The 12,160-nt window shown below is 46.4% G+C and overlaps 1 long non-coding RNA gene across 9 annotated transcripts in view; it reads right to left on the bottom strand.

Annotated features, from left to right (window-relative positions):
- Window positions 1-11,665, bottom strand: part of LOC128852839 (uncharacterized) — a 298,105-nt gene extending 286,440 nt beyond the window's left edge. For 8 of the 9 annotated variants that reach the window (XR_008450906.1, XR_008450904.1, XR_008450901.1 and 5 more), the window contains exons 1-2: window positions 11,450-11,665; window positions 10,106-10,224 (exon numbers count right to left, since the gene is read on the bottom strand). This is a non-coding gene — a long non-coding RNA (uncharacterized LOC128852839). Of the gene's footprint in view, window positions 1-2,768; window positions 2,842-10,105; window positions 10,225-11,449 lie in introns of those variants that run through there. The other variant, XR_008450905.1, reaches the window with a different exon arrangement.
- Between the last annotated feature and the right edge of the window lie 495 nt (window positions 11,666-12,160).

Consider the following 12,160-nt stretch of genomic DNA (forward strand, 5'->3'; position numbering starts at 1 on the left):
TTCTGTCTGAAAAACACCTCCTTGGCATCTCAGTTTGCCATTAGTCTGCACCTTATTATCATTTATTGTGAATACAAATATTTCCGTGCTTTCAAGCCACACGCACGTACATCTCCAGAGCACAAATCACAGGCGGTGCAGAAAACCGAGCGTATTCTCGTTAATGGCAAGCTCAGCTTCAAATAAGTTATCCCAGCGAAACCACTTTTATCTTCTAATGCCATATAATCACAAGGAATAAGGAAATAATTCGCTTCAGATGGGGTTGCCAAGCTGAGGGTTAGACGCGGGCGCCCAACTCGCTCAGACACCCCGGCCTGCGACAGCACAGAGCGGCTCACCAGCGCGCCTTTCATTTGCAGATGAAAGCACGAGAGCCTGGATGGAGTTTTCATTTCCAGCAGAGCTTTGTTGTGGTTGCTCCGCTGACTGCAAACTGCGATTCCCTGAACCGTTTAGCCCTTGAGAAAGAGAAGCAGGAGACAAATCACATGAGGAGGGGTACGGAATAGCAAAAGATTGAACGCTCTTCGAGCTCAAACATGTTTCCCTGAATTCCCGTCTCTGTTTGGCCAGGTGTAGCTGGAACACACTAACCCAAAAGCTGTGTGGGAGGGTAACGCCGTGCTGCAGCTGCACGGTGTGCATGCGCTTCTTATCTTTCTAGGAACCTATTCCAGATGTTTCAGTAGGGGAAAATAAAACAATTATCTTGGTCATGTTTTAAGATAAGCTCTCAGCAGGTCTGGGAAATGTTTTAATCTGGCCTTCCAGCTCCTTCAGCAAATTCCCTATCACAGTACTTCTCTAAAACTGTTTATGCCCCTCTTTATTTTCTCTGCTACTTGATGTGTGTAGGAAATTTGGCAAACGTGATAATAAAAAAGGAATAAAAGTGCATCAATATTTAGTGGCAAACACTTTTTAGTGGTAAAACGCGGCAGCAGAGCACTGGAACCCTGTACAGAATTAAGGAAAAGCTTGTGATTCTAATTTACCGCTGTCTCCCGACGTACACATTGCAAATCAAACTTTTATATAAAGAATATTTATTTCAGATCCTCATGGAAAAAGATAATGCCGCCATCATTGGTACAACATCAACATTTATCAGCCAGCAGGCAGCATTCTGCTTGGAATGGTGCGAATAGAGGAAAACGTCAGGTCTCGTTTTCCTGTAGAAACCAAGAGAATCCACAGAGCGTGGGTGAAGAGCCCACTAGGGAATCTCCAGGACCACAGAGATCCTCTGCTCCCCAGAGGGAGGCACAGAAGGAAAACGCGCTCTTTATAACGTAACGCAGGGCAGGGGAAGTGGAGTGAAAATGTGTGCAGGATTCGCTGCTCAAAGGTTCTGCTTGTACCTCTTTGACCTCCTGCAGGTCCCTTCACCCCAGAGGCTGCTCGCCACAGCGGCCAGCGCCCCCGCACCGGGAACCCGGCCAACTCCTCCTCCTTCCTGCTTCGCTTGTGCTTAGTCCGTTGCACCGACAGACACACAATTCCAGCGCTAAACACCTGCAATGAGCTCAGTATTGCCCCGTGATAGATGATGCCACAAATCTTGCTGAATTGTCTTTCTTTTCTCCAGCCTAGGCCCTTTCCAGAGATTTTTCCAAGCCGCACTGATTTCATTACAGCAAATGTCATATCTCCTTTAGCTTACAAATTCCCGCCCTCCGAACCCAGGCAGCCACGTTAATGCAATGTTAAATTTTTAAAAACACTTCCACGTTATCCATCCACTCGCTTCTTAAGAGTGATTTCAAAATACTGTTATGTCCTGACCAATTTTATTAGCCCTTCTCTCCCTTCCCTATGATCAAAATTAACATCTGTACAAAGAAGACACCCTCTCTTTTAAAGGATTACTTTTCATCTGGAATCATGCACAGAATGTGCCTTCTAACTCCATCCAGTGTAAATAACGTGTAAAATAATCAAAGCATCATCATGACCTGACAGCAGAAGCCTTTTGATGAATAGGGGTTTAGGTAGGATTATCATATGACATTTCCAAACTACATTATATTTGAGTTCTATATTATTGCATTAAATTCTTCCGTCGGGCTGGATTTGTACATTTAGCGAGTTATCAGCGCTCTCCTTTGTGGTCAGATTTATACAGCAATTGCAATCGAAAGCACCAGAAGTAGGAAAGTAAAGCAGAGCAGAGGAAGGATATTCTACAAATGAAGATTCAGGTCCTGTTCTTGCTACGCTGTGTTATTTATCGCTCTGTTTACCCCTGACAATGTCATTGGCTTTGTTCAGGGCACCGGGTACCAACACTGTCCCTAAAAAGGTTCTAATTTAGAGTATTTGATGTGCTGGACAAACAAGCAGAGTAACGACATCGCAGGGAGGTTTGGGGAAACACCGTCTTCCCCACCACCACCGCACCCTGATCACGGCACTCGGAGCCTCTTTATCCTACAGTTTCCCTGCGAGTGAGACCCACAACTGCACCATCTGCCCCACGACCAACAAGTCCTGAGCACGGTGCCTTCAGAGTGTGACATGCTCAGCTGGGAGACGGCCGTGCTTTCCTTCCAAAGGCAATCACGTTCCTTAAAAAGTGTCTACTTTAGCAAGAAGTGGCTTTTGTGACAGGGCAAACATGAAGACTCAGCTGGTCTTTGGCACACAGAAAATGTTCAGCTGATTGGGTTCTTTAGTTTCCATCAAGGATGAAGCTGAACCATCCCTACCGAGAATGCCGCTACAAGATCTAGGATAGGTTAGGGAGAAGCAGTCCTTGTCCTTACCAGCCAACCGACTGTCCCAGCTTTATGGATGATCTCAGAATCCATCCATCAAGCACAGTAAGCAACGGTAACCCGCAGTTGCAAAAATAAAAAGGCCTATTTGTAACAGAAAAGTCTGCACAGAACAGACATAAAACACCCTCAAAGACTCATGCGCCCTCAGAGAAGTGCTTCAACACACCCTGCATTAAAGGTGTCAGTGGCTCAAGAAGAGCAGCCCAAGAGTAAAGTAGCAAAATGAGAAACAGAAATACAAAGAGAAACTGAGAAAAGCCAAAAGAAGGAATAATAGGACTGAAAGGAAGAAAATGCAAAACAATGTGGACCTAATAAATCTATGCAACAAAGAAGATGAGGAGAAAGGAGAGTGTTAGAACACTAGGAGGGGGAGGAAGCAAATAAGAAGAGAAACCACCTTTGCCAGCCCATTTCCCTTCCTGGACTCAGCTCTGCCATCCCATCACAGGCTGGCTTCTAGCCTAGCTCACAAAAAACGCATATTTCACCACTGGAATGCCCCAGGTTGCACCGAAAGGCAGGTTTTTAACAAACAGATTTCCCAGAGGAAGAAACCATCACAGAAGTTTATTTTGTTCGCAGAAGTTCCTCAGTTTAAACTGCAGAGTGGCGGAGTAGGAGGACGATGAGGAAGAACAGAAGGGAGAGGAGCGAGGACAGAGTCCTCGTGGTGACAAAAAGCTCAGCAGTGTCCCCAGGGCTGGTGGTTGGCCCCCACCCAGAAGTCAGCAAATGCCACTGCTACCACCCAACCCACAGCGTTTACCACGACGCGGAGGTGCAGGGACAGAGCATTTCCCAGCCAACGAACTCCCCATGAGAATGACAATCTCAGCAACTTAAATAGTTCAGAACCCTCCCCTCCACTACAGCTCAAAACCCATTGCTCTTCCACCCCAAATGTCATGCCAATGCCGAATTAAAGAAACAGGCTTGACCTCCTCAGCTCTGAATGAGCACTGACGACTCTGCATACAGAAAGAGGACATTTCCAAAGTAAAATCAAATCAAATAAATAAGAATCAATAGCTCTAAATGGAACTATCTCCAGTTACCCTTTCTCTATCAAGCCCCAAGTCTCCAGAGGTCCCTTCCAACCTCTCGCATTCTACGAACAGACTCAGAAAATCACAGCCACTGATGGAGCTTAATTGCTTAGCACGGTCTGAGACATAATGCAAATAGCCAAGTGTTATAAAATAACACGCTTCAAGTGGTGTCAGAAAGAAATACATTGCTTAAGAACTCAAAACTCTTCAGCTGCTAAAAACACCTGTATATTCTAAATTCTATCAGCTGTAACTGGTGCTAACTGACAATTTACCACGTGCTGAATTCCACCTGAATTAATCCGGAATACTGACGTTCATTTTTCAGCATCCTGATCCAGCAGCTATCTTCTGTAGTCAGGTTTTCAATGAGAAAAAGCAGTACTGGGTTTCTTACTTTTCGCAATAAATACAACCCATATAACATTATAAATCATGGATTAGCAAAAAGAATGCCTCCCTCCTCAATAAAAGTGAGTTGATGGGAGTGCTTCCTGTTCAAATGAGTATAAACACGTCTCAGTTTGGAATACTTCAGTATCACAAGCGATAACAGAAATATTTGGATGAATAAAGTAATGAAGAGGTTAAACCTGATTGTAATTGGATTTCAGTATGCATGGTCATGTGGCTAATAGTAAATTTTCCTTGATTAACTGATCCTGTTTGTTAAGAGCTCCTATTAACATTAGCACACTCCACGTCGGCTGTAGAGACACACCACGGGCCGGTGCAAGATTAATGAAAGCAGGTACGCACGCTGATTAGAATGTGGCAGTTTAATAAACTCCTCTAACATTAAATTATTTAATGCATTCATGCTCATGTAGGCTATTCGATGGTCAGCTTGACCACCTAGGTGTTAATATTGGGAATTGAAATGCAGAGGATGGAAGAAATATAGCAGTGGATGAGGTAATTAGCTCTCGTGTCTGATAAATGGGGCAATACCTATGTGTATACATGTTTTAGCGCATCACAAATGGTGCTTTCATTAACCGGAATCTCTGGCTGAAAATTTTCTGGACGTTTGGCTTGATTTGGACCCCATAAACAATTCTGCTAACTACTATAGCCAGGCTCTGTTTAATATTTGCAGCAAATTTAAAGCAAGCTATAGCGATAAAATACATTGTTAAAATAGAACACAAAAATTATCCTTGAAGCTTCAAAGTCATTTGGATGTTCTTCCAGTGTCCTGCTTTGAAACAAAGATCATGTTTACTAAACACGACCTGAAAAGTTACACGCTGGAGGATGACATATGTTTTACAGAATCAAGGAATGGTTTGGGTTGGAAGGGACCTCAAAGCCCATCCACCCCCTGCCACAGGCAGGGACACCCCCCACTGGCTCAGGGACTCCAAGGCCCATCCAACCTGGCCTGGAACTCCTCCAGGGATGGGGCAGCCACCACTGCTCTGGGCACCCTGGGCCAGGGCCTCCCCACCCTCGGCGTCGAGAATTTCTTCCTAATGTCTAATCTAAACCTACCCCTTCCAAAGCAAAGGCCTCCCACCTCATCCTGTCACTTCAGGCTCTTGTCAAAATTCCCTCCCCAGCTTTCCTGGAGCCCCTCTCAGCACTGGAAGCTGCTCTAAGGTCTCCCTGGAGCTGTCTCTTCTCCAGGCTGAACAACCCCAACTCTCTCAGCCTGTCCTCACAGCACAGGTGCTCCAGCCCTCACATCTCCAGGGCCTCCTCCTGAGCTGTTCCAACAGTTCATCTCCTTCTTACGTTGGGGATTCCAGAACCGGACACAGGACTCCAGATGGGGTCTCAGGAGAGCGGAGCAGACACCCAGTGTCCTGTGTATTCCTTTCTCCTGTGTCCCAAGCCAGCGGTTGTTAGCTTTGCAGGAAGACCAGTGATACTAAGCCAAACAGTGGTTGTCCAAAGCAGCCCCAGCGTCATCCATGGCTACACTTGAGTTACACCCTGAGCTGCATTCCATCCTGGCACGGGAAAACACACGCCCCGTGTTGTTTACTGAACCAACTGACAGTGAAAGCACCCTGAACCAAAGGCAAGGCGTGGGTGTAACTGGTGGTTCACACAGTCCGATGCACCACATTTTGTCTTCAGTGGCATCCAAGACACAGCAGTGGAGAGCTGGTAGTCCTTTCTGCTGGCATTTGAACGTCTTTGCAGATCATTTAGCAAGTCTAAATAAACGATGGGAATGGCTGACGGGCTCCGATTCAACACCGTGTCCAGCTTCACAATCCTTAACAAAATACAACCCCACTAAAGCACTTTGGTGAATGAGCACTTTACTTATTGACTGTGGTCTCTGTCCGTTCCTTTACAGTAAGGCACTCATTTCAAATAGCTTTTGTAACATTTTAAAGATTAAAATGATATAAAATGAATAGCCTTAATACTGATCAGCCGTGTAAGTGCATATTACTAGAATTTAATTAGCTGAGCGATTACGTCATTGCCAATAGTACAAAGTGACAATATTGATGGAAACAGCCATCACTCCAGACCCAGGAATCTTACCTAAACATCGGGCTATTTGACAGCACTGGGGTGGAAGCTGTGCCTCTTCTGACAAACTTTGGCTGCTGTCGCCCCAAGAGATTAAAAAAATGAAGTAAATTCAGGTGTTTTGAAGGCATACGTGGGACAGAACAACATCCATACAATGTGGGTAGCATTTAGAGGCAAAAAAAGTAGGACGTTGTCAAGAAAAAGGGGATGCCTGGTGCTGGGCTGCTCATGGTCACTCAGGACACTGAAAAGATCCATCGCGCAGAAAAAGAAAAGAAGGCAAAGATGAGTCTAGAGAAGACACTGATCTAAAACGATGGGTTTGCTGGACCTTGATGGAAAGCACGATGGAGGGGTGGAAGCAATGAGAAGAAAGTGAGCCTCAGTTCGCCTGATCTACGAGAACCTAGAGAGTGTCCTGGGGTTTGGTGGTATGGACAGGGGGTTGTTTCTGACTGGCTGATGCCTCTATGTGCGAGCACAACAGGATCTGATCATCAAACAAGATTACTTCACAGAATGACCTGTCTCAATATCTTCCTCATTTGGAGTGAGGAGAAGACCTTAACTATCTATCTGCCTTCTTGGATCAACTAGAGTGATATCATTGTTCATCTGCAATTGCTCCTTAAATTTATAAGTAAAATAAGAAAAAGACATACAGAATCATTTAGGTTGGAAGAGGTTAGAGTTGGAAAAATACGTCCCACGCTTTGCTCTGAGGGACACAGATGTCATTATTGCCTTTCTCCACCTTGCAGTATGACTTGCAATTTAAAAATCTACCTTTTCTGACATGGGTTTCAAGTGGTCCCAGTGGATTTCACCCGTTTTCCTTGAATTTCTCCTGCTGTTCCCCTAGGCAGTGGCTGCTCCTGAAGACCAGTGCCCTGCGGCACGCCCAATCCTACTCAGGCTATGGTTAGCAGAGACCGCTTTCGTCAGGGAGAGGCAAAGGCTGCTGGCAGCGAGAGATCCGCATACCGACCCATTCCCAACCAGAGACAGGAAAGAAATGCTTTGGAGGGACAGAATCCAGGGGAAAGGCACCAGGGAAAGGCAAAGGCAAATGGAAGGGAAAGGCAAGGCAAGGCAAGAACTGGGAAGAGACAAAGACAATATCCAAGCAACCATAGGAAAGGAAGATGGAGGCAAAGCCATGAAGTAGCTCTGAGCACTTGGTGGATAAGTGGTTGTACGATGCAGCAATGAAGAATTCCCAGGCAGTGGAAGATGCCACGTCATGAAAGGGAATCTTTCCCTAAAAAGCCTTTCAAAGAGACCATCAGAAAGTGAAGCAAGCTCTGTGGGTGCAGGCAGACCCTGGACCCTCACGCTGTGACACCACGTCCCACGTGATGTGGGGAAGTGCCTCCCGACATTTGGTCACTTGTCCTGTTTCGGCAGATGTGAAGATAAGGAGAGACTATTTAATGGACGGCAGGATTAACAGGAGGCACCGTCAGCCGAGCTGCCTCCCTCCTCCTAAGCAGCTTCCTTCTGCGAGTGAAGCTTTGGCAGCTGATGTTCTCCGATGCAGATTTCTCTCACAGTGCTGAGGGGTGCGCAGTACTGCGCTGTCTGACAAGCGTAGGATCCCGGATATCATAAAGACACAAGGACTGCACTGCATTAGGTAATTTCCCGAAGATGCTGTACTTATTCCTCTGCTTGTCTAATCCTCTCTTCTCTCTCTTTTCTGTAATCTCTCCGAGTCCCCCTCCAATGCCCTTCCAATTACAGTTCCATGCTGCCCATCACGCCGTCGGGTGGAAGATACGAGGTCTGGATTAGCACTAAATTCCCTTAAGTCTTTCAAAGTCTCCACCTGGGTATGAAGTAAGCCTGAAACTTTAATTATATCTGCCCAGCTGATACAAGTTGTTCTTTCCAGTGAGGTACTTGCGTTTCAGGAGACCAGACCAGCGAGGAGTTTATATTTTCTGAGCGTGGGCTAGCCACGATTTTGAACAGAAAGCTCCCTAAACGAACTGGCTAGCGCTCGATGGCATTTACAGTCTTGAACCGTGGCAGTTCTCTTAAGCAGATGACATTTTTCACAAGTATCTGCTACACAAAAAGCTCTCAACATGAATGATGTTGGGAGTCTGCTTGCTTTAAACGACCGGTGAAATCAAACAGATTGTGTTTTCGGTGGAGTTGCCAAAATACTTGCATCTGCAAATAATAACCAGATTAGCTGAGCCCTGCTGAGAAGGACTCGGGGCCGATGAGTGAGTTCAAGCCTTGCCGTGCTCCAGACGCTTGGACTCAGCACAGACATTGGAGGGGGAAGACTCTTTTACTATTTCAGAAATTCAATCTCATTGATTGAGTTGGGGTTGTTCAGCCTGGAGAAGAGACAGCTCCAGGGAGACCTTAGAGCAGATTCCAGTGCTGAAAGGAGCTCCAGGAAAGCTCGGGAGGGAGTTTTTCCAAGGGCCTGGAGTGACAGGACGAGGCAGAAAGCCTTTGAATTGGAAGGGGGAAGGTTTAGATTAGACATTAGGAAGAAATTCTTGATGATGAGGGTGGGGAGGCCCTGGCCCAGGTTGCCCAGAGCAGCGGTGGCTGCCCCATCCCTGGAGGGGTTCCAGGCCAGGTTGGATGGGGCTTGGAGCCCCTGATCCAGCGGGAGGTGTCCGTGCCCGTGGCAGGGGGTGGATGGGCTTTGAGGTCCCTTCCAACCCAAACCACTCCATGGTTCTCTGATTCTATGATTTTCTGTCCTATTATCTAAAATATCAAGAGATTTTCATTATGTGCCAAAAGAGTTTATAGCCTGATTGGCCCTCATTAGCTGTCTAAGGAGGATATTTCTAATAACACTACACAGCACCAGTCAGTAAAGTCACACACTAAACCCAAAACGTAATCGCATTGCAGTGCCTCAACACAACTAAACCTGAGAAATACAGGTCGATACATTTCTTCCCCAATTGCCTTTAAAACCTGCACAGGGACACCGGGATATAAATGAAATTTGGATTTGTTTTGTTTAATGCTGCCTCTCATGTCTATTTAAGTGCAACTACCTGGCTCAGATGGATAGATAATTTGCCTCCTAACAGCTCATGCCCTTGCTTTATTAATCTGGTTATCTTTAAGAGCAGGTTTTCCAGGTCGAGACCCTGAGGGGAGCCACTTAAAAGGAATACTCTTTGTTGGCATACAAATGACTATGATGTGCCAGTCGCTTTCCCTCACCGATCCAGGGAGAACACAAGACTTGGTTAGGAAGCCCCAGTTGTGCCGCTCCCTGAAGAGGACTTCCGCCTTCCACCCCACGGCTGCTGCCAGCAAAGGACGGAGGTTCCTGAGCAGAGGATGGCTCTTGGATCCAACTTGCTTCTCCAGAGTATTTAGCTACAAAGCTTGTGCCCACAGAAGCACTTTTTGATGCAAAGAGAACACCTAAGATCCCACTACGGACTAAGAGCAGTTAGGAAAGTCCACGGCTGTTTCGATACCCAGAACTGCTGCAGGGACTCCTCGTGGGGTTAACTTCAGCGGGTACCTTGACTTTGAAAAATACACATCTATATATAGATAAACAAACCAATACTATTAAATATTATATCACCATCCCAGATTAGAAAGAGAGCTGCTCTTGCAAATTCGAACAAAATTAAGGAGTGTAAGAAGTAAGGTGGCAGCAACTAAGGTAGTATTAACACTCATATAATCTTAATTCTTCCCCTTTAAATTCATGATTTACAATATGGTTTAAAATGCGATGCTTGCACTAGGAATTTTCCCACAGGGAACACTCACCTCAGCCAGTGTCCGGGGTGGACGGTGATGAACAAAGAGCAGCGCAGGTACTCGGTGTTCTTGTTATCCTCACTGTTCAGGGTGGTCCCCAACCTTCCTCTGTGCGCGCTCTCTTCACCCTGCATTTCACAGAACAAAGAGCTTTCACTGCCTCGTGGGACAGTCCATTACCCTCACGGTTCAGTATCCGGATATCTCTCAAACACAAATGAATTTATTTTCAGAACTTCTCTTTGGTCCATTTAATTGAAAACCATTTTACAAGCGGGAAGCTGAGGCACAGAGCTAATAAGGTTAAAAATATCTGTTTGTCTGGGGTTCTTCTGAGGTGCCTCATGCTGTTTCTCCTTGCTACGGAGCATTATGCAACATGGCATTTGTTGGGGTGCGCTTCCTCTGGAGCTGCTGGAGGTACCAAGCGCTCCCCTAAACCAGAGCACACCTCCCCGGGCCGATGGCAACGGCTCTGTCTGGGTCAGCTGCCACAGGCGCGATGCGCTGCCGTGGGCGGCAGCAAGGCCTGGGGTGAAATTCATGGCAATGACCAAAAAATCAAGCATCGTAATGAACCTAGAGACGATTACACTAAGTTTTCTAGTGCTGAAACCAGCAGCCTAATTTCCCTACGTGCAAAGCAGCAGGTTAACTCCCCGGATTTGCATTAAGAGTAGAGCAGAGTACTAGGTCCGTGTGGATGAGAAGAGAATGACTAACGTACAGAACTGCAGCTTTACCCCTTCCAGCCTTTTCCTGGAGGACTCCAGGTGGGGCGAGGGGGCTGCTTTCCCCTCCGGCTCATGGTGTGAACCGGCCCTCTCTGCTGGGCCTCCATGCCCAGTTCAGGCTGGCTCAAGGCAGCCGTGTGGAGTTTCCACCCTCCGCTCCGGCAGCACCAACCTCTGTGCCGGCTCTCTCCCAGCCACAGCCAGGCTGGATGGCACCTGGAGCCCCTGATCCAGTGGGAGGTGTCCCTGCCTGTGGCGGGGGGGGACTGGATGGGCTTTGAGGTCCTTTCTAACGCAAACTACTCTACGATTCTGTGAAGCAACCCAGGAAGGAGAGGGTGAACCTTGCCACAGAAAAATGTACATATAGATGTATTTGAAGTATTTAACTGCTGAACTCTAACCACTGCCTGCAGCAAACAAGCAAACACTGACTGGATTTGTTGATAGCGGCTGATGAGTTAGCCAAAAGTTCCCACTTCTTTCTTGATGGCAGTGAAAGCCACTCCATGCCGTGCTTCCCACCGCTGCCACGCGGCAAATCCTTGCTCCTGCCCCGGGAGTACCAGAGCTTCTTAGTATGACTTAAAGAACTTAAAGCATGAACAAAGGAACATACCTCCCCTCATTTTATTCTCTGAAATAGCAGAATCCTTTCAGCAAAAATCTGAAACACAATGGGATTGTTCAATCCAGGCGTTTCAATCGGCCGCTGGAAGGGCTCTTGCGATGGGTCCCTGCTGCCCGGGTCGCAGCTAACCCAGCCAGGGCGACGGCTGAGGGGTCTTTGCAAGCAGAAGGATGGCCCAGCAGTGACAGGTATCTTTACACCTTTGTGGCTGGAGAAGAAATATTTAAACTCAAATTTTGTCTCTTATTACAAGCATTCATGTGTCACCAGTGCACTAAGGGGTTGATGCTGTGGGAGAACACCTGTCTACACCAACCTCTTGTCCTCTTCAATCTATAATTGCATGTCCCTGAGAAAAAGGTGCTAAACTTGGTACCAGGGGCACCTCCAAGTAATTATTTCACTGTAAAATTACATTACAAGTATTCTCTAGAGGGCCTTCTAATGCTGTGATTCGAAGGAGGCAATATATTTCGATAATCTTGTGTTGAAATTTTTTATTAAACCCTCCACCAATTAAAGAAAACGTTTTAAAAGTGGGGTTTTTATAATACTGAACCCCCTTCTTTAACAGGAACGCTCAGTCTCAGACATTTTTGGGAGCATCCACATCTGTACTGAGAGACGTATCAACACAGCGAACTTATCATAGACAGAAAAATTTAAGCATTAAAGAGGTTAATTCACTAAATTAGTGAA

The sequence above is a fragment of the Cuculus canorus genome, chromosome 8 (assembly GCF_017976375.1).
Source record: "Cuculus canorus isolate bCucCan1 chromosome 8, bCucCan1.pri, whole genome shotgun sequence".
Classification (NCBI taxonomy): Eukaryota; Metazoa; Chordata; class Aves; order Cuculiformes; family Cuculidae; genus Cuculus; species Cuculus canorus.